This window comes from Pelodiscus sinensis, chromosome 18 (genome assembly GCF_052426305.1).
Source record: "Pelodiscus sinensis isolate ZL-2025 chromosome 18, ASM5242630v1, whole genome shotgun sequence".
Taxonomy (NCBI): domain Eukaryota; kingdom Metazoa; phylum Chordata; order Testudines; family Trionychidae; genus Pelodiscus; species Pelodiscus sinensis.
Genome location: NC_143069.1, coordinates 13,706,973 through 13,730,880, shown reverse-complemented (window position 1 = coordinate 13,730,880; position 23,908 = coordinate 13,706,973). Strand labels below are relative to the sequence as shown.

The following is a 23,908-nucleotide window of genomic DNA, read 5'->3' as shown; positions in this document are numbered from 1 at the left end:
TGTTCACCCCAAAGCTGAGTTCCACCTCCTTGTTTTGACACTGGGGGGCTTAGATCAGAATCCGGACGGGTCCTCAGGGCAGTTGGGGGGTGACTGCGGATCGACACTGGGGGCCTTAGATCTGAACCAGGCCCTACTCCCAGGGCAGTCGGGGGTGACTCCAGATTGTTCTAAGGGGGGCAGAGATCAGTCCCCAGCCCGCAGGGCCCCTGTGGGTGCAGAGAGGTGTCTGTGAGCCCCGGCGCTATCCCTGGGGGTGGGTGCTAACACACGGGGAGGAGTTTGTGCCTCCCCAGCTCACTCCTGTCTGTGTGTAAATGCAGAGCTCCCTGCGCCCGGACCCTCCATCTCCATCAGCCCCGGCGGGGTGGTTGCCATGGGGGAAGCCATCACCATCCGCTGTCAGTGTTGGTGCCAGGGCAGGAGGCTGTGGCTGTATAAAGGTGCAGTCAGAATCCGGGATACCAGCCCGATTCTCCAGTTTCTCAAGATCTGTTTGAATTGTAATCCCATTCTACAATGTGTTTGCAACCCATCCCAGTTTGAAGTAATCTACAAAATGTAGAAGCCGTTGTTCACTCACTTTATACTAATTTCATCTAGACCACATTTCCCCAGTCTTCCGGTGTGAATGCCATGAGGGACAATGCCAAAAGCCAGATGAAAATCAACATAGATCAGATCATGGTGCTATGTGAAGTGACAGGAAAGGTTGCAACTCAAGTGCTGTGTAGCTCTTCAGAGAGGGATGTCTGTGCAGGGGAACCAGTGAGGAGCTGCGACCAGAGGACCAAACAACCACAGAGCAACCTTCTCACCTTTCCCAGAGGGGGCATCATGTGGACGATAAACTTGGGCAGCCAGCGTGCTGTGTGTTCTCCAGCAGAGTCCTGCACGGATGGAAGCTGCAACTGTCTGGGGTGAAGGGCTTTTAAAAAAAGGAAATAACTGAACACAAAAAGCCTCTTGCAGTGCATGACAAGGCCGTTTTATTCGTTCTAGTACACTCTTGAGCTATGCTACATATTCCTGAGAGCCATTGGTTGGTGTATTACCTATTTCCTAGAGCTGGCTGGAATTTTTCCAGCGCAATGCTTTTCCACTGGAAAATGCAGTTTCATCAAAATTGAAACACCTCAAAGAAACTTGTCAATTTTCACAAAAATCTGGGTAATGAAAAAAAACAGGTAAATGAGTTGTTGCCAGCAGATTGAAAGGGAACCTCTCGATTTTCCTTTTTAAAGTGACTTTCCGGCTAATGTTTTAATGTTGCATTCCAGAATATAAAACTGCTGTCCACTGTTGGCTGCGTATGGAGAGACTGAGGGATTAACAATGATTGACCAAGCCTGCTCCAAAAGTTCTTTCAAATGTTGTTTAATCATAATTAAAATACAATTATATACAATTTGCAGGGTTGGAAGTGGGGACGCAGCTGCTGCCTCCTCAGCTCCTGGTGCGCTCACTGGCTGTCTTCCTGCTGCAAGGGAAGCAGAATCTGTCAGACAAAGATCCATCCCCAGGGAGTCAGGGGTACTGGGCCCCCCCCCAGCATTTCCACCCTCCTGCCCCCAGTGCTGAGACTTGTTCTGCTCCCTGCTCACCCCCCTGTCAGGCCAGCAGCCCGTAGGGTGAGCTCCTGACCCCCCTCCCAGGGCTCTTGACACCTCTCCCCCCTCCCATCTCCCAGGACACGTGTGTGTGCAGAGCCTCCCCCAACCCCAAGGATGCTCGCAGGGGCAGGAGGGATTCTGTCAGCCTGAGGAAAGGGGCGGGGTGGACTCCCTGAGGGGATGGGAAGGAGACCCTGCCCCTCCCCACTCTCCTGCATCCGCTCTGGCTGCTCACCATGTAGCCGAGGACGTGCTGGGCCTGCCCCTGCAGGGCGTGGGACAGGACCAGCCCGGCCTTGCTGGGGCGCCGCAGGGGGGAGTGGGCAGCGAGCAGAGCCGTCTCCAAAAAGGAGTTTTCCTGCTCCTGGGAGAAGAGCTGCCCAAAGACCTGAAATCAAGAGGACACGAGGCTTCAGTTAATGGCCCAGAGCCCGGCCCCAACTCCTGAGGCTAAAACAGCTTCCTCCTTCCCCAAACTCCCTTCCAGACCCTGCACCTGGACGCTCTCCTGACCCTGCACCCCAAGCCCTGCCCCAGGTCACACCTTCCTCCTGCCCCCAAAATCCTCCCAGACCTCACCCCCCTCCGCAGAACAGAGCAGCCCTAGACCACTGGCCAACATCAGAAAGTGTTACCTCCCCCCCACCCTGTCTCCCCTTCTACGGGAGATCCAGGGCTCCGTGCGTCACTGCCCCTAGGAAGAGCCGCCCCCTTGAAACGCCGGGACAGCGTCACAAAGGGGCAGCCCACCCCTGAGCCCTGCCCTGCCCTGGCAGCGCGTCCTTACCTCTCCCACCCTGACTGTGTTGCTGTGAGCCAGGACCCACCTCTCCTTATACCAGTGCCTGCACCACAGGTCCTCTGTCTCGTGGATGTTGAGGCCTGCAAGAGACAAAACAGGGTCATTCTGCTGGCAGGTCTGAGCCCTTCCCCTCGCACGGGTCCCTGCAGGCATCCCTGGGCAAATGGAGGGGCACAGGGGGCAGAAGGATGGGAACACAGAGGGACGCATCCCCCCTTGGGCCAGTCTGGGGGAAAAGGCCTGGGACCCCTCCCCCCGCCGCCGGCACCCTCAGGGTGTCCCTGGGGCCCAGGTCCCGGCTGGGTTCCTTACCCCTGTGATGCAGGAGGAGTTGGTAGAGGCGGTGCACCCCCTCCCGGGCCAGCCGGCTGACGTCCTCGGAAGGGTCCGAAATGAAAAGGCCCAGCTGGGCCACTTGGTGACCCATCCTTGGCCAGTCGGCGGAGTTCGGAGGGGAGAGAAGAGGGGGGGGTCCCTGAGCATCCTGGGGCTGCACGTCCCATGCAAACGGCTGCTGAGGCGGTTTTAAGCTAAGTGGACGGACAGAGACAACTCCTGGGGCGGGGGCGGGGGCGGGGGCGGGGGCGGGGCCGGTCTTGTGAGGAGACAACCCTGAGCAATGGCCCCGACTGAAGGGTCACTCCGGAGGATGGAACAAGGGGATCCACTAACGGCCACTCCCCAGTCTGGGGCCCAGCTGCAGTCACACAAGAGCCCCCCTGAAAGGCCCAGGGTCACCCCTCCCCGGGGAAAGGAGAACGCGGCTCAGTCCCGGCCCATTCCCGGCCTGCCTCTGCCTCCTATCAAAGAAAGCTATCAGATTGATTTGACATGATTTGTTCTTTACAAATCCATGCTGGCTGTTCCCTATCACCTTGCCACCTTCCAAGTGTCTACAGATGATTTCCTTAATTACTTGCTCCACTATCTTCCATGGCACAGAAGTTAAGCTAACTGGTCTGTAGTTTCCTGGGTTGTTCTTATTTCCCTTTTTATAAATGGACACTAGATTTGCCCGTTTCCAGTCTTCTGGAATCTCTCCTGTCTCCCATGATTTTCCAAAGATGATAGCTAGAGGCTCAGCTCTATCAGCTCCTTGAGTATTCTAGGATGCATTTCATCAGGCCCTGGTGACTTGCAGTCAACTAACTTTTCTAGGTGATTTTTAACTTGTTCTTTTTTTATTTTATCTTCTAAATACCTTCCCACTAGCATTCACTATGTTAGGCATTCCTTCAGACTTCTCAGTGAAGACCGAAACAAAGCAGTCATTAAGCATCTCTGCCATTCCTGTTATGTTTCTCCTCACTGACCAGTGGGCCTACCCTGTCCTTAGGCTTCCTCTTCATCCTAATGTATTTATAAAAAGTCATCTTGTTTCCCTTTATTCCCGTAGCTAGTTTGAGCTCATTTTGTGCCTTTGCCTTTCTAATCTTGCCCTTGCATTCCTGTGTTGTTTGCCTATATTCATCCTTTGTAATTTGTCCTACTTTCCATTTTTATATGACTCCTTTTTTATTTTTAGATCATGCAAGATCTCGTGGTTAAGCCAAGGTGGTCTCATTCTACAGGGAATAACACCTTTTGTCAACAGAGTTCTGTCAATAGAAGGCGTTATTGCAGCCTGCTTTGTCAACAGAACTGTAAGTAGTCTGGACGCTCTTTGTTGACAGAAGCTTTGTCCACAGTATCTGTTGGCAAAACTTCTGTCGACAAAAGCCTGTAGTCTAGACATACCCCCAGTGTCCTGTAGTTACTCTTGATCCGCTCAGTGTCACACCTCTCAGTATCATTTGTGCCCACATGGATGAGTAGCATGGGGTAGTAGTCAGAGGGCCGGATAATCCTTGACAATGCCTCCGTAAAATCTTGGATACGGCCCCCGGCAGACAGCATACCTCCTGGGATGAAATGTCAGGGCGACAGATGGGCACCTCCGTCCCCCTTAGAAGAGAGTCTCCGACCACCGCTACCCTTCATTTATATGCAGCCCAGCTGAGAAGCACAGTGCCCATAGCCAGGAATAGGTGTTGCCACTGGTGATGCATATCCACACATACCTCAGTGCACATAACAATATTTATGGCGCACACAAATGAAAATAATTAGAGGGAACATTGCTTAGAGGTGTAAAAAATCACCCGGTGCGCTCAGTGTTTTAATGCTGAATGTATAGACAAAGACTTGACTTCTATTCTTGGCTCTGTCCTGCTGGGTGACTTCAGGACACTCCCATTCCCACCTTCCCGTGCCTCAGTTTCCCCACCTGTTTCCCTGATACAGCACTTTGAGCTCTATGTATGAGTTCAGTGTAGTTCATGTTAAACCTTCCAGCGAGGCCAGGACTACATCTAACATGGTAGCTTTCGCTGAGTCCTGTAACTACACGTGTTTGATTCTCAGGCTTCCGGCGCTAAATAAAGATGTGGGTGGTGGTGGGGTATGTAGAGGACAGGAAATGAAGAACAGTGACGATCAGACACGAGGAGAGGACGGGGCAGAGCAGAAGGGCCGCGGCATCTCTGCTCCCTCACCGTACGCCCTGACGAGGATCAGAGCAGCGACAGCATCTGGGTTCCCAGCCCAGCCCTGAGGGGCTGGCAGAGACTCTGCACGGGGAGGGGGGCTTTCTGCTGTGAGCCCAGAGGGGCAGCGGGGGGCAGGTCGGAGCAGACAGCGACTGCAGATTGTCCCTTCCTGGTCTCGTCAGAAGCAGACGTCGTTTGGCCATTTCCACCCTCTCGGTTCCTGCCGCAGCCCCGATGCTCCTGTCTCTGTTCCTCTTGCTGCTCGGTGAGTGTGTGAGAGCCTGGGCTAACTCGCAGGGGGTGGGAGAAAATGGAGCCAAGGAAGCCCAGGGAGTCGGCAAATCCCCTCTAGCAGCAGAGGGTCCTGCCCTGCCCCCGCTGCACTTTGCCAGCAGCCTTTGAAATGGGGCCCGAGCCGGGTGCATGATCCAGGATCGGCCTCCCCAAGGCCTCAGGCTGGGGAAATCCCCCCCCCCCGGTGCCTGCTCCCTGCCCCCTCGTTACACAGCCCAGGGGCCCATCGGCCCAGCTGCCCCGCGGTGCCCTGGGAGCTCATGGCCAGTTACTGTCCCCGGGGCCTAAATCCTTCCCTGGGTCCCTGCTTCCCCACCCAGACCCCAGGCTGCAGGGCGGCGGCGTTCCCTGGGGAGCTGGGACCTGGCACTCAGCTGGATCCCACCCCTGGGGTGTCACTGGGCCCAGCTCCCCACGCCAGGCCCATGGGGTCAGGCCAGGCTGGGCTCAGATGCTCCTGGGGTGTCAGCGCAGCCTGGAGGCAGAGAGCAGGGAGGCTGTTGCCATTGGAGGGGGAGGGTGGTCAACTCTGTTCCCCACTCTGGCATTCAGAGTGCAGAAGGTACAGACCTGCCAGAGACCTTAAAGACCTTGCCTTAACAGCATTCTGCTTAAAAATAAAAACCAACTTCCTTGAGGTCACAGATCCCTTCACCTTGGGAGGTAGCTGCCTCTGCCAAGTGAATAAAAAACCCACCTTTCTTTTTAGGCTTTGAGTTCTTCCAAGGGGGTATCCCCAAACTCTTTTCCGCCAAGAGAGCTTGGAAAAGAAAAACAGAAAACAAATTGTAATCTCTGCTAGATGACCTCTCAGTCTAGGATTGCGTACACAGACCTCCTGCTGCTTTCTAGGATACAAGAATCATAGCGTCGCCTTAAAAAAGTTGTTTTTATTAACAAAACTAAAAGAGGGTATGTCTACACTACAATGTTAGTTTGAACTAACGGACGTTAGTTCGAACTAACATTCATAGCCACTACACTAGCACTCCGCTAGTTCGAATTTGAATCGAACTAGCGGAGCGAATAGTTCGAACTAGGAAAACCTCATTTTACGAGGATTAAGCCTAGTTCGAACTTACTAGTTCTAATTAAGGGGTGTGTAGCCCCTTAATTCGAACTAGTGGGAGGCTAGCTCTCCCCAGGTTTCCCTGGTGGCCACTCTAGCCAACACCAGGGAAACTCTATGCCCCCCTCCCGGCCCCGGACCCCACCCACCCGATGCCCCCCAGCCCACCCCCTCTTCCCGGGACCAGGCTGGCGGCTCCCGGGAGCTTGCCCAGGACCGCAAGAGGCGGGCACCTTCCTGGGCTAGTGCGGACATCGTGGACCTCGTCCACGATCTCCGCACTAGGCACCGGAAAGTGGCCGTCTAGGGCAGGAGAGCTGCCAGCCTGGCCACCCAGGAGCAGGTGTGCATGAAAATCAAGGGGGTCCACTGAGACCCCCCGACCCTGAGCCCTGAGCTTACAATGGCCGTCCTGGGTCAGACCAAAGGTCCATCTAGCCCAGTAGCATGTCTGCCGACAGCGGCCAACACTAGGGACCCTGGAGGGGATGGACCGAAGCCAGTGACCAAGCCATTTGTCTCGTGCCATCCCTCTCCAGCCTTGCACAAACTTTGGGCAGGGACACCACTCCTACCCCCTGGCTAAGACTACTCCATGGACCCAACCTCCATGACTTGATCTCCCTTCCCTTTCAACTCTCTTCTAGTTGTAGCCTTCACAGCCTCCTGCAGCAAGGAGTTCCACAGGTTAACTCTTTGCTTTGGCAACAACAACAACAACAACAACTTTCTCTTACTAGTTTCAAGCCTGCTACCCAGTCCTTTCCTTTGGTGTCCTCTAGTCCTTCTTTATGGGAACTCATGAAGAACTTTTCGGAATGCACCCTCTCCACCCAACCCCTGCTTTTAGAGACCTCTATCCTGTCCCCCCTCCGTCTCCTCTTGTCTAAGCTGAACAGTCCCAGTCTCTGTAGCCTCTCTTCATCTGGGACCTGTTCCCAACCCCTGATCATGTTAGTTGCCCTCCCCTCTCCCAGCCTTTCTCTTCCCCTCTCCCACCTCCTTTTCCCAGTCTCCCCCACTTTTGTTCAATAAAGACAGAGTCAATGTTGGAAGAAACGTTATCTTTATTTTGTACATCAAGAAGAAGGGGGGCTAGGGAAGAAGGTGAGGGAGGAATGGGGTACGAGCCCCCGAGGGGGAGGACTGGGCTGGCTCTGCGGGCTTCTGGGGGCGGAAGCTCTCCTGCAGCCCCCCGATTGCCCCCTCTCTCCAGATGGCAGCCTGCGGCAAGTGCAGCCGGGCTGATGACCGAGTGGTGTGATGTGCCCAGTGTGGGTACTCCGGGCAATTCAAGCCAGGACTGGTTTTCAAGCAGGGCACCCCTTAGAACTGTCTGTCCGGGGTGGGGGTCGGGACCCTTTAAGCGCAGCCCTCGGCTAGCCTGAGACAGCATCTCTACGCTCTAAGTCCTCTTCTGATGCCCTGCCGGCACTGCTTCCGGCCATCCTTAAGCCCTGTTCAGAGTCCACTCAATGTGGACTTGCTAGTTCGAATTAGCAAAACGCTAATTCGAACTAGTTTTTAGTTCTAGACGCGTTAGTTCGAATTAGCGTTGTAGTGTAGACATACCCAGATATACTAATAAAGACTACTTGATTGCTAGATGTTACAGAGCAACTGAGAAAAACAAAATATAACATAGAGAATAATAATATCTCTGGGTGCAGCTTAGATATAGCGTGTGTGTGTGTGTGTGTGTGTGTGTGTGTGTGTGTGTGTGTCAGGGGGAGGGGGAGGAGGGAGGCACATGGGCTTAGCACAGAGTTTAACCAAACAACAAAACAAAGAAAAATAACCTAATCGCAACTGAATATACATTTTTCAATCTACTCATGATCTGTGGTGATCCATACTTTGAAGCCCAGTCCATTTCCATGCCCAGTACTCTTTGTAGGTTCAATTCATCTTGCTTCCCCCAGCTCCTACCTTAGGGTATGTCTACACTGCAAGGCTATTTTGGGATACTGGAGAGAGCCCAAAACAGCTACCCTGTGTCTACACAAGCTGCCAGTCATTTCAAAATATTTTTTTAAATAACGGGCGCGCTATTTTGCCATCTTGGTAAACCTCATTGCACGAGGGATCAGGGATGGCTCAAAATAGCACTTCATTTAAAAAAATTTGGCACCATGTAGGTGCGCCAAATTTCAAAATAAGCTATTTCAAAATAACATTGAAATAAGAAATGCATTTCTTATTTCTAGTTTAGGGTGTAGTGTGGACGCAGCCTTAAACTCACACAAAGAGATCAGCAGGCAGGTAGATCTATTCAATTCAAATTTCAACACCCTCTGTTGTTGGCTCTTCTGGCTCCCTGCCAACACCCCCATAGCTATCTGACTTTCACCCTTTAGTCACCAAATGCTGGCCAGAACTCCTCCTATTCACCACAGGGGGTTATCAGCATCTGGCTCCAGAGTTCCCTGTTACTGACAGGCCAGAGACACTGAGATGGGTTCGAGGCTGGGCTCCAGTTATGAGTTCACCCAGAATTCAGGGGTTCTGGGTCTTGGGGTCAGACTCATTATAGGGCTGGGCCCAAGTCACTTCAGCTCTTTTCAGGAGGGAACCTGGGGGTCAGGGCTCTGCACGGTGCCTGGCACAGCCTCATGGAACAGGCAGGGGTGCTCCTGGTGGGACAGGCAGGGCATAAAATGGAGCCTGTAATCAGTGTGGGGAACAGAGGCCCCAGAAGCTGTCCCTGGTATCTCACCGCAGGGGAGATTCCAGACTGGCACTGACCCCACGTCCCCTTTCTGTTCCCAGCACTGAGCCGCAGCAGCCAGGAGATCTGCTCAGCTCCCGGTGAGTCCAGTCTGTCTGTCCTCAATGCACCCAGGGCCTTTACCTCTCCCCCACCGGGCACTCCAGCCACCACCCCTTTGGCTGCTCGCTGCTGAATGCGGTGCCAACAGCAATGGGTTGGGAAGAGGGGCAGGCCTGGGTGAGGGCCTGAGCAGGGTGCAGATGCCTCCCAACTGACCTCTCCCTGCCCTGCTGCCTCCCAGCTCTGACCCAAGGATTTACCTTCCCTCAGCACCAGCTCCCAGCCCTTGGCCTCACTCCCAGCCGTCCTGCCCCAGCTGCATCCGTCAGTGACCTCAGCAGGGCCTGCTCTAGCACAGTGCACAGCACCAGGCATTGGCACCCAGCCCGACCAAGCCCTGAGGCCTGTACACAGCCCATTAGCCCCTGGGGTAAAGCCTCCGGTCAGGTCAGAGCCTCCATCTGAGACACGGCCCAGACCCCACTGACAGCACCAGGCACCAGCAACACCCCACTGACAGCTCTGCCCCCTTCCCCTCCCCAGGTGCTCTCCCTGCCCCCACCCTCTACCTGAACCAGACATTGGCCCGGCCAGGGGACTCCGTGCAGGTCAGGTGATTCATGTCCTCCTGGCACCTGGCCACCCGCATCGTCTTCTGCAAGGACGGGGAGGAGGTTTCAGTCCAGACGGGCTCAAAGGAGAAGGCCACCTACGACTATGAGCATGTGGTGTCCGGGGGCAGTTCTGGGAATTTCTCCTGCAGGTATGAGATCAAGGACAGCGACAATCAGGTGACCAGATCCCAGCTCAGCCACACACAACACATCAGTGTAATTGGTAAGGTGTGAGCTGTGCGTCCGTGCGTGTCTGTGGGTGACATATCCTATTGTAGCCCTGCCCAGCAGAAACTCAGCATCCTGGGAATGGGGTTAATGACAGTGTGAGAACAGCAATTAAATGACACCCCCCCCCCCAATCCAAACTTACATTCATCAATTTCCAAAATCTGAAACAAAATATCTCATAAAACGTCTTTGTGCAAAGTGTGTCCCAGGCAAACCCCCCCCCCTTCCAGTGTGTTTCACCCCGTCCCGTGTTTCACCCTCACCCCTTCCTGTGTGTTTCACCCTGTCCCGTATTTCACCCTCACCCCTGCTGTGTGTTTCACCCCGTCCCATGTTTCACACAGCTCAGCTCGGCTGGCCCAGCCCTGGCACCAGGGTGACGGGATCATCATAGAAATGTCAGGCTGGAAGGGACCTTGAGATGCCGCCAAGGCCTGCAGGACAGAGTGAACCTAGACCAGCCCTGACACGGGGCTTGTGCAGCCTGTTACTAAGCTCTGACAACGGGGACTCCAGACCCTGCCCTGGAGGCCGGTTCCAGAGCTTCTCCTCCCTGCTACTGAACCGAACCCTCCCTTGCTGCAGATTAGCCCCATCGCCTCTAGCCCTGCCCTCCGTGGGCCCTTAGAACCACTGATCCCGGCCCCTGTGTAACAGCCCTGAGCAGATTTAGAGACTGTTACCATGGTCCCCGGCTTCTTCTCTCAAGACTAAACCTGTTAAGGATGTAAAATCCTGTTTAATTAGGTAACTGCTGAAACATTAAGTTTAACCAGTTAACGAAGGCCGGGCTGCAGCACCTCCCTCCCCTTTCTCTCCATGGCTGGCTTGGAGCGGCCCCCACACCATGGGCTGCTTCTGATGCTGCACTGGGCTGTCAGCTGACACCTCCCCTGTCTTACACACACTCCCATTGCTGACTCTGATCCAATTTGTGACTCACCCTGAGCCCAGCAGCCCTACCCCCAGCCAGTGGCTGCCAGTGGCTAGCTGTGCTAGAGCAGCGTAGGGGCCTGGACTGGGCCTGCTCTGATCTCGGCTGTGTTTATTGCCTAGAGGGGATGGACCCAGCGGTGGGGATGCTGGGAGATCTTCTCTCCCCCTCCCACTCCTGGTAAATGCTTTTGGAGCATTTTTCCTTCTGGGTCCTTATGTAGGGAAAGGTGGGTCCTCAGCTGATAACCCCCCAGTCTGAGTGTAATTGCCATGACAATGGCTCTTGTGTGTTTATTGCCCAGGTGATGGCTCCAGCAGAGGCAGTGACGTTGGTTCATTCCCCCCAGGTAAATGCTTCTGAAGTGTTTCTGTGTTGTGGGGTCTTTATTTAGGGCAAAGTAGGTCCTGGCCTGGGCAGCCCGAGTCTTAGTGTGATCACCATGACGATGGATGTAGGAAATACGCCACATGTAACAGGGTGACGGGATCTTCCAACACAGAACATTCTCCCTGCCCCTTTCCTAGACTTTATCCAGCATGGCTGAGCCAGGCAACATCTTCACAGGGAAGGAAAATGGCTCTTCTAGAGGGGGAATCTAAATTCATGGGATGGGCAAGTTTCCTCTGGAGTTCCCTGCCCCCTCTGCTAACCCAGCAGCCAGTGAGTTATTGCCCCTCTCTGCATTCACTGGGTGGGGGGTTGCTCTGGCAGGAGGCACCAGACGCATCATCCCACCTGGGCTCCCAGGTTCTGTCTCTGTGTCATTAGCTAGTTATGCTCTGTGCTCCATGCCTGGCCCAGAGTGTCACACCCGGCGTGTGGGCAAACCCCTCTGCCAGGAACCTCAGCCCAGCACCAGTGTCTGGTTCCCAGGGAGCAACCGAGCCCCAGGAACTGAACTGATCAGAGCCCAAACCTGGCTGTTTGCCCCAACTCCCTGCAAAGTGTCCACATCAGCAAACAAATTCTGACCTTCCTCGATTGTATTTTCATCCTGAATCAGGGGAAATAGTCAAACATTCAGATTTTTCCATGGAACAGAAATTTAGCAACACTGAAGTGACCTCGTTGAAAAGTTTTTATTTTGAAGAAACAGCGTTTTCCACAGAAAACTGCTCTGCTGGGTATGTAGCGCCGACAGGTGGAACCAAACCTGAGAGCGCTGGAGCTTAGTGCATGAGACTCTACAGCAGGGTGGGGGAACCTTTTTTGGGTTGCAGCCACTGACCCGCAGGAAAATCAGTTGGGGGCCACACACAAGTGGCAAGCAAAAAAAAAAAAAAACATTCCTCATAGATTCATAGAATTTAAGATCAGAAGGGACCATTTTGATCATCTAGTCTGACCCCTGCACAGTGCAGGCCACAGAATCTCACCCACCCACTGCTAGAATAATCCTCTCACCTATATCTCAGATATTGAAGTCCTTGAAACGATGGTTCAAAGACCCCAAAATGAAGAGAATCCTCCAGCAAGTGATCCATGCCCCATGCTACAGAGGAGGGCAAAAAACCTCCAGGGCCTCTGCCAATCTACCCTGGAGGAAAATTCCTTCCTGACCCCAAATATGGCGATCAGCTGAACCCGGAGCATGTGGGCAAGACTCACCAGCCAGACACCCAGACAAAAGTTCCTGGCCCCCAAATGAGGAGACAGACACTGCCCATTTACTCTTCATACTCCAGAGTCTGGGGGGAGGAGCAGCCTAGTAGATTTTGTGTGCTCCTAGTAGGGGCTGTGGGGTGGGTCAGTGTGGAGCCTGAGCCTTGGGGCCAGATTCAATCAAACCAGTAGTTGGATGCGGCCCCCGGGTCTGAGGTTCCCCACCCCAGCTCTACAGCTTGAGCTAAAAGTCAGTTGTGGAGCAGACTCATGGTATCTCTGTAAGTGTCTAAGTGCCACTATATGGGATAGGGACCCACACCCAGTAGGTGGCTTTCAGGTAGATCGGCCCCACACATGTGTCTGCTGGATGCCCAGGAAGCTCTCAAGTATGAGCTCAAGTCCAGCCCTATCCAGGACAGCACTTAGGCTGTGTCCAGACTTAAGGGTTTTTTCGGGAAAAGTAGCCTTTTCCCGAAAAAACTTCCCCTGCGTCCAGACTCAAGCCGCGTTCTTTCGAAATTATTTCGAAAGAACGCGGCTTTTCTTTCGATGGCGGTAAACCTCATTTCACGAGGAAGAACGCCTTCTTTCAAAAGTTCCTCTTTCGAAAGATGGCGTTCTTCAATGTAAATAGGGCTTCCTTGAAAGAGAGCATCCAGACTCGCTGGGTGCTCTCTTTCGAAAAAGCGGATTGCTCTTTCGAAAGATCCGCCTGCAGTCTAGACGCGATCTTTCGAAAGAGGCTCTTTCGAAAGATGCTTTCGAAAGAGCCTCTTTCGAAAGAAGCCTGCAGTCTAGACATAGCCCTAGGTATGTGCTTCATTTTAAGCACCTGTGGAAAGTTATTTGTGCTGCGCTGAATTGTGATGCTTCCTGGAAGCAGGGCAGTTCCCACAGGAATGTTTCCTGCTTGAGGAACTTGCCCTGGCGGGATGGTAGAACCAGATTTATTTCTAGAAAAAATTATGAACAAAACGTGCCATGGATAATGTCACTGTTTTGATGGGGGAAAAAAATCATGAAACTGAACAAACGTTTTCCTTTGGTCTTACTTTGACTTGGCAGTTTCCTTGTTCAGAACATGACCTAAAATGTCAGCTGGATACACAGAGGGTTTGGCTTTGTTTCCTTTCCAAGCGACGTTTGTCTTCTGTTTCTGCATTTGGAAATCTAAAATGGAACAAGCCTGTTGGTTCTAAACCAAGCAAAACGGTGTCTTCCGTATCCAAATTATTGTAGGAAAGACTAAGAAGGTCCTAGCACATGAATTGCTTGGGGGAAAATTTTGTTTTCCTGTAATCGATGTTTGGATAAAAACAAACTTTGGGAAGAAAAATTGGTTGAAAATCTTCAGTGAACTTTTACTCCCAAAGAACAGCAGATAATGTTGACCTGCAGGTAACCGTGAGGTGAGCTTCCAGGTATACTCATGGAAACGTCAGGGGTCACTTACCACAGGACTCAGCCAGGTCCAGCCGGTGGGAACTGGCTGGTGGCTGCTTGGAGGGGCCATTCACAGCGAGGTTCTTTCCTAGGGCTGGATCTAAAGCTCCTGTTGGGAATTGCAGTCCCTGCTGTCCTGGTGCTGGCTGTGGCGCTTTGTTTGCTGAGGAAGAAAGGTGGGTATGAGAGTGAGGCCGAGCCGTGTTAGCAAATGTACAGTCAGACATGGCAGAGACACCCCTGAGATCCCCTGTCCCCAGTGTGCCTGGGATGGGGGGAGAGAGATGAGATAGACCCAGTGAAATGATCTTTGGTTTGGGGAGGCTGGGTGGATGCACAGATCAAAGAGACGATGAAAGAGATTGTCCTTGTGATTAGTAATTTGTGTTGCAGTAGCACCCTGGAGCCCCAATCAGGGGTGAGAGCCCCACTGTGCTAGGTGCTGTACAATATTTATTAGGTACGTTACTGTCGTGCCCGGGAGCCCCAGTCTGGAATCAGGACCCCCTGTATCCAGAGTTGCACAGATCAGCAATGAAGGGGAGAGTCTCTGCCCCATAGATGGTCACAAACTACGACTCAGCCAGGTGGATGGACTATCAACACGCAGGTCACTAAGGCTTTCCTGCATCAGACCCTAACAACTCTGTGCACAGCTCTGCCCTGCAGCCTTTCCTCACAGGGCCCCCTCGTGTCCAAACACAGGTGCCTGGCTTGGCATTTGCTGAGCTAAGGTGTCTTTATTGGCAGCCAAGCTTTTAAACAGTTCAGGTGTGGATGGGTGATCTGGAGGAGATGCTCTTGTTTCCAGGACCTGGTACACAATTCATTCTACCCCTGCTGGCTCCTCTCTTCGGGTATGTCTACACTACAGCGCTAGTTCGAACTAAGCTAATTCGAACTAACGCGTCTAGAACTAAAAACTAGTTTTGCTAATTCGAACTAGCAAGTCCACATTGAGTGGACTCTGAACAGGGCTTAAGGATGGCCGGAAGCAGTGCCAGCAGGGCATCAGAGGAGGACTTAGAGCGTGGAGATGCAGTCTCAGGCTAGCCGAGGGCTGCGCTTAAAGGGTCCCGACCCCCACCCCGGACAGACAGTTCTAAGGGGTGCCCCGCTTGAAAACCAGTCCTGGCTTGGAGTGCCCGGAGTACCCACACTGGGCACATCACACCACTCAGCCATCAGCCCGGCTGCACTTGCCGCAGGCTGCCATCTGGGGAGAGGGGGTAATCGGGGGGCTGCAGGAGAGCTTCCACCCCCAGAAGCCTGCAGAGCCAGCCCAGTCCTCCCCATCGGGGGCTCGTACCCCATTCCTCCCTCACCTCCTTCCATTTACCCTTCCCTAGCCCCCCTTCTTCTTGATGTACAAAATAAAGATAACGTTTCTTCCAACATTGACTCTGTCTTTATTGAACAAAACTGGGGGAGACTGGGAAAAGGAGGTGGGAGAGGGGAAGATTAAGGCTGGGAGAGGGGAGGGCAACTAACATGATAAGGGGTTGGGAACAGGTCCCAGATGAAGAGAGGCTACAGAGACTGGGACTGTTCAGCTTAGAAAAGAGGAGACGGAGGGGGGACAGGATAGAGGTCTCTAAAAGCAGGGGTTGGGTGGAGAGGGTGCATTCCGAAAAGTTCTTCATGAGTTCCCATAAAGAAGGACTAGAGGACACCAAAGGAAAGGACTGGGTAGCAGGCTTGAAACTAGTAAGAGAAAGTTGTTGTTCTTGACAAAGCAAATAGTTAACCGGTGGAACTCCTTGCTGCAGGAGGCTGTGAAGGCTACAACTAGAACAGAGTTGAAAGGGAAGTGAGATCAAGTCATGGAGGTTGGGTCCATGGAGTAGTCTTAGCCAGGGGGTAGGAGTGGTGTCCCTGCCCAAAGTTTGTGCAAGGCTGGAGAGGGATGGCACGAGACAAATGGCTTGGTCACTGTCTTTGGTCCATCCCCTCCACGGTCCCTAGGGTTGGCCGCTGTCGGCAGACAGGCTACTGGGCTAGATGGACCTTTGGTCTGACCCAGGACGGCCATTGTAAGCTCAGGGCTCAGGTTCGGGGGTCTCAGTGGACCCCCTTGATTTTCATGCAAACCTGCTCCTGGGTGGCCAGGCTGGCAGCTCTCCTGCCCTAGATGGCCACTTTCCTGTGCCTAGTGCAGAGATCGTGGACGAGGTCCACGATGTCCGCACTAGCCCAGGAATGTACCCGCCTCTTGCGGTCCCGGGCAAGCTTCCGGGAGCCGCCAGCCTGGTCCCAGGAAGAGGGGGTGGGCTGGGGGACATCGGGTGGGTGGCTCTGTGCCGTGCCAGGTGCAGGGTATGCTGGCTGGGTGCTGGCAGGCTTGCACCTGGCACGGGCACCGTAGCCAGCCCGTGCCCCTTTAAGAGGTCCGTGGCCGGGAGGGGGGCATAGAGTTTCCCTGGTGTTGGCCAGAGTGGCCACCAGGGAAACCTGGGGAGGGCTAGCATCCCACTCGTTCGAATTAAGGGGCTACACAGCCCTTAATTCGAACTAGTAAGTTCGAACTAGGCTTAAGCCTCGTAAAATGAGGTTTTCCTAGTTCGAACTAAGCGCTCCGCTAGTTCGATTCAAATTCGAACTAGCGGAGCGCTAGTGTAGCGGCTATGAATGTTAGTTCGAACTAACGTCCGTTAGTTCGAACTAACATTGTAGTGTAGACATACCCTTCCATCCTTAGCCAAAGAGGAACAAGCCAGTTAGCCCAGGGAAATAAAAGAAAGGGAGAGCGGTGACGGAAAACCCTGTGTCTGTCATTTTTTCAAATGATCTATCTTGCCTAAAAGCCTGCCAGGGATTGGGCTCTGTTGCAGGAGGTGCTGGCGAAACACTCCGTGGATTTGGGTGCTACAATTCCTGAGTGTCGTCCGCCTTCCTGCCCCCTCCCCCCACCGAAGCGCTTTGGAAGGCTCACAAAGGACAGAGACCTGCCTTTTGAAAATCCGACTCCCCACCGGTGTCTCAAGACAGGCGGCTCTCTCTCGCCAAAAACGGAGGCAGCAGCGTGGGATGACAGGCAGCCAGGTCGCAAGGGGAGGTGCTTTTTAGACCAGTTCCCTCCTGGCACTCCGTACTGCTGCCTCTGTATCAGAGGCAGCAGCACAAGCTGGCAGCAGCCCTAAGAAATCATAAGATTTCATGAGGTTAATTGACTACTCAGTGAATATCTAACGTCCCTAATCCCTTTTCATAGTTCCCCTCTGGACTCTCTCTCCTAAAGCATGGCCCTGAGATCTGGACACAGTGCTCCAGCTGAGGCCTCCTCCGTGCCAAATAGCTAGGAGAGTGACCTCCCATGTCTGCCGTACGTCTCCTACCACGCCCCAGGGCTATGCCCTCTTACTGAAGGGCTTTGTGTCTGAGATCGCTTCTCTCCTAGGCTACGTCTACACAACGAGTTTTTTTGGCAACAAATATGCTAACGAGGGACTCTATGACACACAATGTCATTTGCATATTTACTGCCGATCCATTTTTGTGCTCGGGGTTTGTGCGCAAAACCAAGCCGTGTGGATGTTTACTTTTTGTGCAAAAAAACCCCTTTTCCCACAAGATCCCTATGCCTGCAAAAAGGCCGACCGATCTTGTGCAAAAAGGGGCTTTTGCCTAAAAAGAAAACATCCACATGGCTTGTTTTTGCGTGTTCTTGCGAAAAAACTTGTGGCGCGTCTACACTCTACGTGTGTTCTTGCAGAAGTAGATTTGCAGTAAAGCATCAGAGAACAGGGCTCCTTGCACAGGAGTTATTCCTCTCCCGACGATGACTAAGCCCCCTTTGTGCAAGAGCTGTTGTGCAAGAAGGCAGCGTGGACGGGCACCAGGGGCTTCTTGAGCAAGACACTTTTATGGCTAAAATGACCATCAGAGCTTTCTTGCACAAGAGAGTGTTCACACTGCCATGGACGCTCTTGTGCAAAAGCCTATGGCAGGGTGGAGGCACTCTTGCACGAGACTTTTTGCGCAAGAACTCCGGCGTGAAACAGCTCTCGTGCAAGAAGCCTGCAGTGTAGGGCAGGGAGCAGCCTATGAGGGAGGGGGAGGGACCCCTAGTAATGGCTCAAACTTCCCAGGGGGGTGGCCAGAGGCAGGACATTTGCCTGGCAGGGTGAGGGGGGGGCGGTGACCTCACAGGGGCTTTGGGCAGCCCTCAGCATATAAGGCAAAGGGCAGGTGGGGAGGTGGTGACCTCACAGAGGGACCCACATCTCAGGCTGATAAAAGCGGGGGGCGGGCCCAGGGGACTTTGGAGACCCCCGGTTGCTTTAGCTCTGGTGCGTCTCCTCCTCACGGTTCGTTCGCGTTCTGTGAGTTCCACATCCCGACACCTTTGTGACGAAGGTAAGAGCCCCCAGGGGTTGGATCCCGCCCGGGGCCGGCTGGGTTCCAGGCAGGCCCAGCCCTCGGTCAAGGGCCAGAAGGTGATTCCTCACCTGGGCTGCGTCCTTAGCGCCACTGGGGCTTTCTCCTGGTTGGTTTCCCTTTTCCTCCATCCCCCCACATTTCTGCTCTGTTCTTGCCTCCTCTGTGACCTTCCCTTGCTGCCTCCCCCAGCTTGGGACCCAACAGACTAGCTGAAGGACGGGGGGTGGTTTGCAGGAGCCGTGGGGTGGGGGATGCAGCCCCCATTGTGGGGACTGGGGAGGTGGGGCTGGAACAAGTCTATGCCGGTGTCTTTGGGGAGAACGCTCCACCCCCCACACCTTAGATTCTCCCCTGATTGGCCAAGAAGGGGCTGTTGATGGGCAGGAGACTCGTGGAATGAGGAGTAACGGTAGTTTGAACTAGGAAGCCTAGTTCGAACTACCTAGTTCGTGCCCCGTGTAGCCGCGCTGCACGGGGTTCGAACGAGCGGGGTTTTAAAAATGGCGGCTCCCCGCTTATGCAAATGAAGCCCGGGAAATTCAAATCCCGGGCTTCATTTGCAAGTGCGGTATGCCTACATTACCCTCCTAGTTCGAACTAGCGGGGTAGTGTAGACATACCCTCAGGTCCTTGCAGTGCCTGTGCAAGACCGAACCGATAAGCAAGGGGCCATTTGGGGGCTGGGGGCAGTCGCTCTGGGGAGCTGGAACCCCTGGATTTCGCTCTGCAGGCTACGCCCCAAGCTCCCCTTTGCTCCCCTCATTTGCAGCATGGCCAAACGTTTTCGGCTGTGGTTCAAGAAAGCCCTGAAGATGGCCCCAGGGCCGGTGGGGAGCAGCTCCTCCGTCCCCGCGGGCGGGGAAGCTGGATCCCACCAGCTCGGGGCGACTCGCCCACCGGCCAGGCCCCCCCGGACCTGGCTCCAGAGGCGGCTGTGCAGGCGGGACCCAGCCCAGCGGGGGAGCCGGGTAGGGTGGCTCCGGGGCCTCCTCTGTGGAGAGAAACACCTGCCCCGGGAGCCCAGCCCCCATTACCACCAGGGGGCATCGCCCTGCCCGGCCCCCGGGGACCTGCCAGTCTCCGGGAGCCCCCAGCCCGTCGCTCCCCGCACCAGCCCCTGCAGCTGTGGGTCCAGGTCCGTCAGCAGCAGCGCCTGGGCCTCCAGCTGCAGCCGGGCCACCTCCTGCAGCCGCTCAGACCCAGGTGAGGGGCCGTGAACACGCTGGGTGGGTCCCTGCGAGGGGCGTGTGGGGCCCAACCTGCCCTGGGTCCGTGACATGGGGGCGCGTGACCCCTGCTGGCCGCTGGAGTCACCCTGGTCCCTTCCCTCCCGCACAGAGCCCCCCTGCGCCTCGGCGGAGCTCTGCCAGGAGCGGATGGACTCCCGGGTGGAGGAAGGGGCCATCTACGACATCGAAGAGCAGCTCCACACCCGGGACACGGTAGGAACCTTCTCCACATGGGGGGGACCCGAGATTGTCCGGCCCCTTCCCAGCACGTCCCCCCCTCCGGGAGGGGCTTGTCCCTGGGGATCCCCCTGGGGCCCCTTCTCCTGCATGACCTGGGCCCCCCAAGCTGGGGGCTCTTGTCATGCACCAGCTGGGCCCCCACAAGCCTGAGGCAGCAGTTGGGGGGGAGTGCGGGTGCTTGGACAACCGGCAGCTCCCACCTCCACTCCTGGGAGGCCTGAGCCCTGCAGCTGTCCGTGGGGGGCAGGCAGGCCCCAGGCTCACAGACTCTCTCTGGGGCGCAGAGCCCAGCCGCCCTGCAGCGGTTCCTTCTGGCCGTCACCCCCGCCTGCCTCGCCGCCCTCCAAAGGGGCGAGGACACCCTGGCGCCGCGCTGCTGCAAGGACACCATGATGGCCAGGATCGTTGTAAGCGAGTCGCGGCGGCCGGGAGGAGGGGAGGGGATACGTGGGGTGGACAGGAGTCTGCCTGGGCCATGGCGGCGGGTGGGGGTGCTGGAAACGGGATGGGTGGAGCCAGGAGGGCTGGAGGTGGACATGGGAGGGTGGGTGGGGATGCTGGAGGAGGGAGGGACACAGAAATGGGGCAGGTGTGGGGTGCCGGACAGGAAGGGGGATTCGGGACAGGGAGGGGTCTCCCCGGGCCATGGGGGGCTGGAAGGGAGCCGAGCGGGCTGCTGGGGATGCGCCTGGGGAGCAGGGATGAGGAGGTTCAGAGGCTGGTCACCAGGGCAGGGAGGGGCAGGAGACGGCCTGGGGACAAGGATTGAGCTGGTCCCGGTTTGGGAGGGGGGTGCTGGGAGGGGCCCTGTGTCGGGCAGGGGGGCTACAGGGCAGCGGGAGGCAGTGGGGTTGGATCCTGCTGGGTGGGGGCGCTGGCCATGTGAGCGTCTCTTGGGGGCCCAGCCTCACACGCCCCTTTGTCTCCTTGGGTCTCCCAGGAGATCATGGAGGACTCGCCCCCCCGCTGGTCTTGGCCGACTGCCTCAACGCCGCCTGCAGCCTCAGGTACCGACCCCCCCCCCCCCCGCCGACTCCCCCCAGAGCAGATCCCCTGGCCAGGGAGCGGGAAAGTCTCTGTCTCCTGCTGCTGAATTAACAGCCTCTGCCCCTCTCTCCTGCCAGCACCTTGCAGCCTCCCCTGCGGGCCCAGCTCCTGAGCCCCCTGCTGACAGCGGCCGTAGGACAGACTGTGTCTGGGAACTGGCAGCAGGAGCCCATCCACACTCAGGTACGTCCCTCCGGGCCCTGCTCCCGGGCTGGGCTGGAGCTCCAGAGAGGAGGGGGGGGGCAGAGGGAGGGAAGAAGCTGCAGGTTTGGATCCTTCCCTCCAGGGTTCCCGTTGCTCTCCCGGGGGGCCCGTCCCTTCCATGCCCAGCCTGGGCTCCTCCCTGCTCTGCGAGGCGGCTCAGACCCTGCTCTAGGCTGGACCCCGGAGCCAGCGGGTGGCCTGGATCCCCCAACCTCCCTCTGACCCAGGGCTCCCCCTTGTCTTGCAGCAGTTCATCCGGGCCCTTCCCTACGACCTCCAGGCCCTACTGGCGAGCCTCCTTGCCGAGTCCCCAGACACCGCCCGGCTGCAGCTCATAATGGAGGTGAGCCGCGTGGGGGGGACGGGGCCATTGTCCCTGCTTCCTCGGGGGGGGGCCGAGAGAGGAGCAGTGTCAGTGGCTGGGGGGGGCACAGTCCGAGAGGAGCCCCAGGCTCTGCCCAGAACCGGCACCTCCCTACGGGTCCTGACCTGCCTCTTTCCCCCCCAGCACCTGAGCCCGTGGCTGGAGTCCCGCCTGCCCCAGGAGCGAGCCAGGGCCCTTCGCAGCACCACGGCCCTGCTGGGAGTCGCCACCACCCTCCCGGGGTTTGACGTAAGTGACCTCGGAGCCGGGGGGTCTGGGGCTGCAGGGCGCGGGGCTGGGAGCGTCCCCGGGAGGCAGAGGCAGGGCTGGGAATGGGCCGGGAATGGGCCGGGAATGGGCCGCGTTCTCCTTTCCCCGGGGAGGGGCGACCCTGGGCCCTTCAGGGGGGCTCTTGAGGGACTGGGCCTGGGGACTGGGGAGTGGCCGTCAGTGGATCCCCTTGTTCCACCCCCGGAGTGACCCTTCAGTCGGGGCCATTGCTCAGGGTTGTCTCCTCGCAAGGCCGGCCCCGCCCCGCCCCGGGAGGTGTCTCTGTCCGTCCCCCGAGCTCAGACCCGCCTCGGCGGCCGTTTGCATGGGACGTGCAGCCCCAGGATGCTGAGGGACCCCCCCTCTTCTCTCCCCTCAGAACTCCGCCGACTGGCCGAGGATGGGTCACCACGTGGCCCAGCTGGGCCTTTTTATTTCGGACCCATCCGAAGACGTCAGCCGGCTGGCCCGGGAGGGGGTGCACAGCCTGTATCAACTCCTCCTGCACCACAGGGGTAAGGAACCCAGCCGGGACCTGGGCCCCAGGGACACCCTGAGGGTGCCGGCGGCGGGGGGAGGGGACCCAGCCCTTTTCCCCCAGACTGGCCCAAGGGGGGATGCGTCCCTCTGTGTTCCCCTCCTTCTGCCCCCTGTGCCCCTCCATTTGCCCAGGGATGCCTGCAGGGACCCGTGGGAGGGGAAGGGCTCAGACCTGCCAGCAGAATGACCCTGTTGTGTCTCTTGCAGGCCTCAACATCCACCAGGCAGAGGACCTGTGGTGCAGACACTACTACAAAGAAAGATGGGTCCTGGCTCACAGCAACAGCGTGCGGGTGGGAGAGGTAAGGACGCGCTGCCAGGGCAGGGCAGGGCTCGGGGGTGGGGCTGGCTGGGGCCCTCGTGGGGGTAGGAGGGTCTTGGGGGCAGGAGGAAGCTGTGACCTGGGGCAGGGGTTGGGGTGCCGGGTGAGGAGAGCGTCTGGGTGCAGGGTCTGGAAGGGAGTTTGGGGGAGGAGGAAGCTGTTTTAGCCCCAGGAGTTGGGGCCGGGCTCTGGGCCTTCAGCTGAAACCTCCTGTGCTCTTGATTCCAGGTCTTTGGGCAGCTCTTTACACCAGAGCAGGAGAATTGCTTTTTGGACAAGGCTCTGCTCGCTGCCCGCTCCCCCCTGCGGCGCCCCAGCCAGGCCGGGCTGGTCCTGGCCCACGCCCTGCATGGGCAGGCCCATCAGCTCCTGGAATACATGGTGAGCAGCCGGAGCAGATCAGGAGAGTGGGGCAGGGCCAGGGTCTCCTTCCCATCCCCTCAGGGAGTCCCCCGCCCCTTTCCTCAGGCTGCCCCCACCCCACGTCCCTGCTGGCAGAATCCCTCCTGCCCCTGCGAGCGTCCCTGGGGGTGGGGGAGGCTCTGAACACAGAAACTGTCCTAGGAGGCGGGAGGGGGCCGAGGTGTCAGGAGCTCTGGGGGGGGGGGTGTCAGGAGCTCACCCTGCGGGCCTGACGGGGGGTGACCAGAGAGCAGGGGGGAGGAGGGTGGAAATGCTGGGGGGCCAGTTCCCCTGAGTCCCCAGGGATGAATGTGACGGATTCTGCTTCCCTTGCAGCAGGAAGACACCCAGTGAGAGCAGCAAGAGCTGAGGAGCCAGCAGCTGCGTCCCCCTCCCCCCAACCCTCCCAATTGTATTGAATTGTATTTACATTCTCATTAAACAATGTTTCAAAAAACATTTGGATCAGGCTTGGTCAATAATTTGTAATGGGGGGGCCATTTTGGCAACTGATCAAGGGCCACATTTCTACCGAGGGCTTTGGGGTCTGGGACGGGGCGGTTGGGTGCAGAAGGGAGCTTAGGGGTGGAGCCTGGGTGCAGGGGGGGGGTATGATCTGGGGCGGTGGATAGGGGTGCAGGGTCCAGGAGGGGGTATGGGTGCAGGAGAGGACTCTGGCCTGGGGGAGGGGCTCTAGAGGGGTGCAGGGTCAGGGAGGGAGCTGTGACCTGGGTGAAGGGGGAGCAGAAGGTTTGGGGGAGGGGGTGCGGGTGCCAGAGAGGAGTCTGGCCTGGGGGAGGGGTGTCGGGGGGGTGCAGGGTCAGGGAGGGAGCTGTGACCTGGGTGAAGGGGGAGCAGAGGGTTTGGGGGAGGGGGTGCGGGTGCCAGAGAGGAGTCTGGCCTGGGGGAGGGGTGTCGGGGGGTGCAGGGTCAGGGAGGGAGCTGTGATCTGAGGGAATGGGGGATGCAGGTTCAGGTGGTCGCCTGGGACAGGCAGTCGGGGA

The 23,908-nt window shown here is 56.7% G+C and overlaps 1 long non-coding RNA gene across 1 annotated transcript in view; it reads left to right on the top strand.

The window, feature by feature from the left end:
* LOC149523244 (uncharacterized) overlaps positions 1 to 22,137 on the top strand; it is a 53,965-nt gene extending 31,828 nt beyond the window's left edge. Inside the window, exons 2-3 of the long non-coding RNA XR_016347179.1 lie at positions 21,515 to 21,619; positions 22,020 to 22,137. This is a non-coding gene — a long non-coding RNA (uncharacterized LOC149523244). The remainder of the gene's footprint in view (positions 1 to 21,514; positions 21,620 to 22,019) is intronic.
* The last annotated feature ends 1,771 nt before the right edge of the window (positions 22,138 to 23,908 follow it).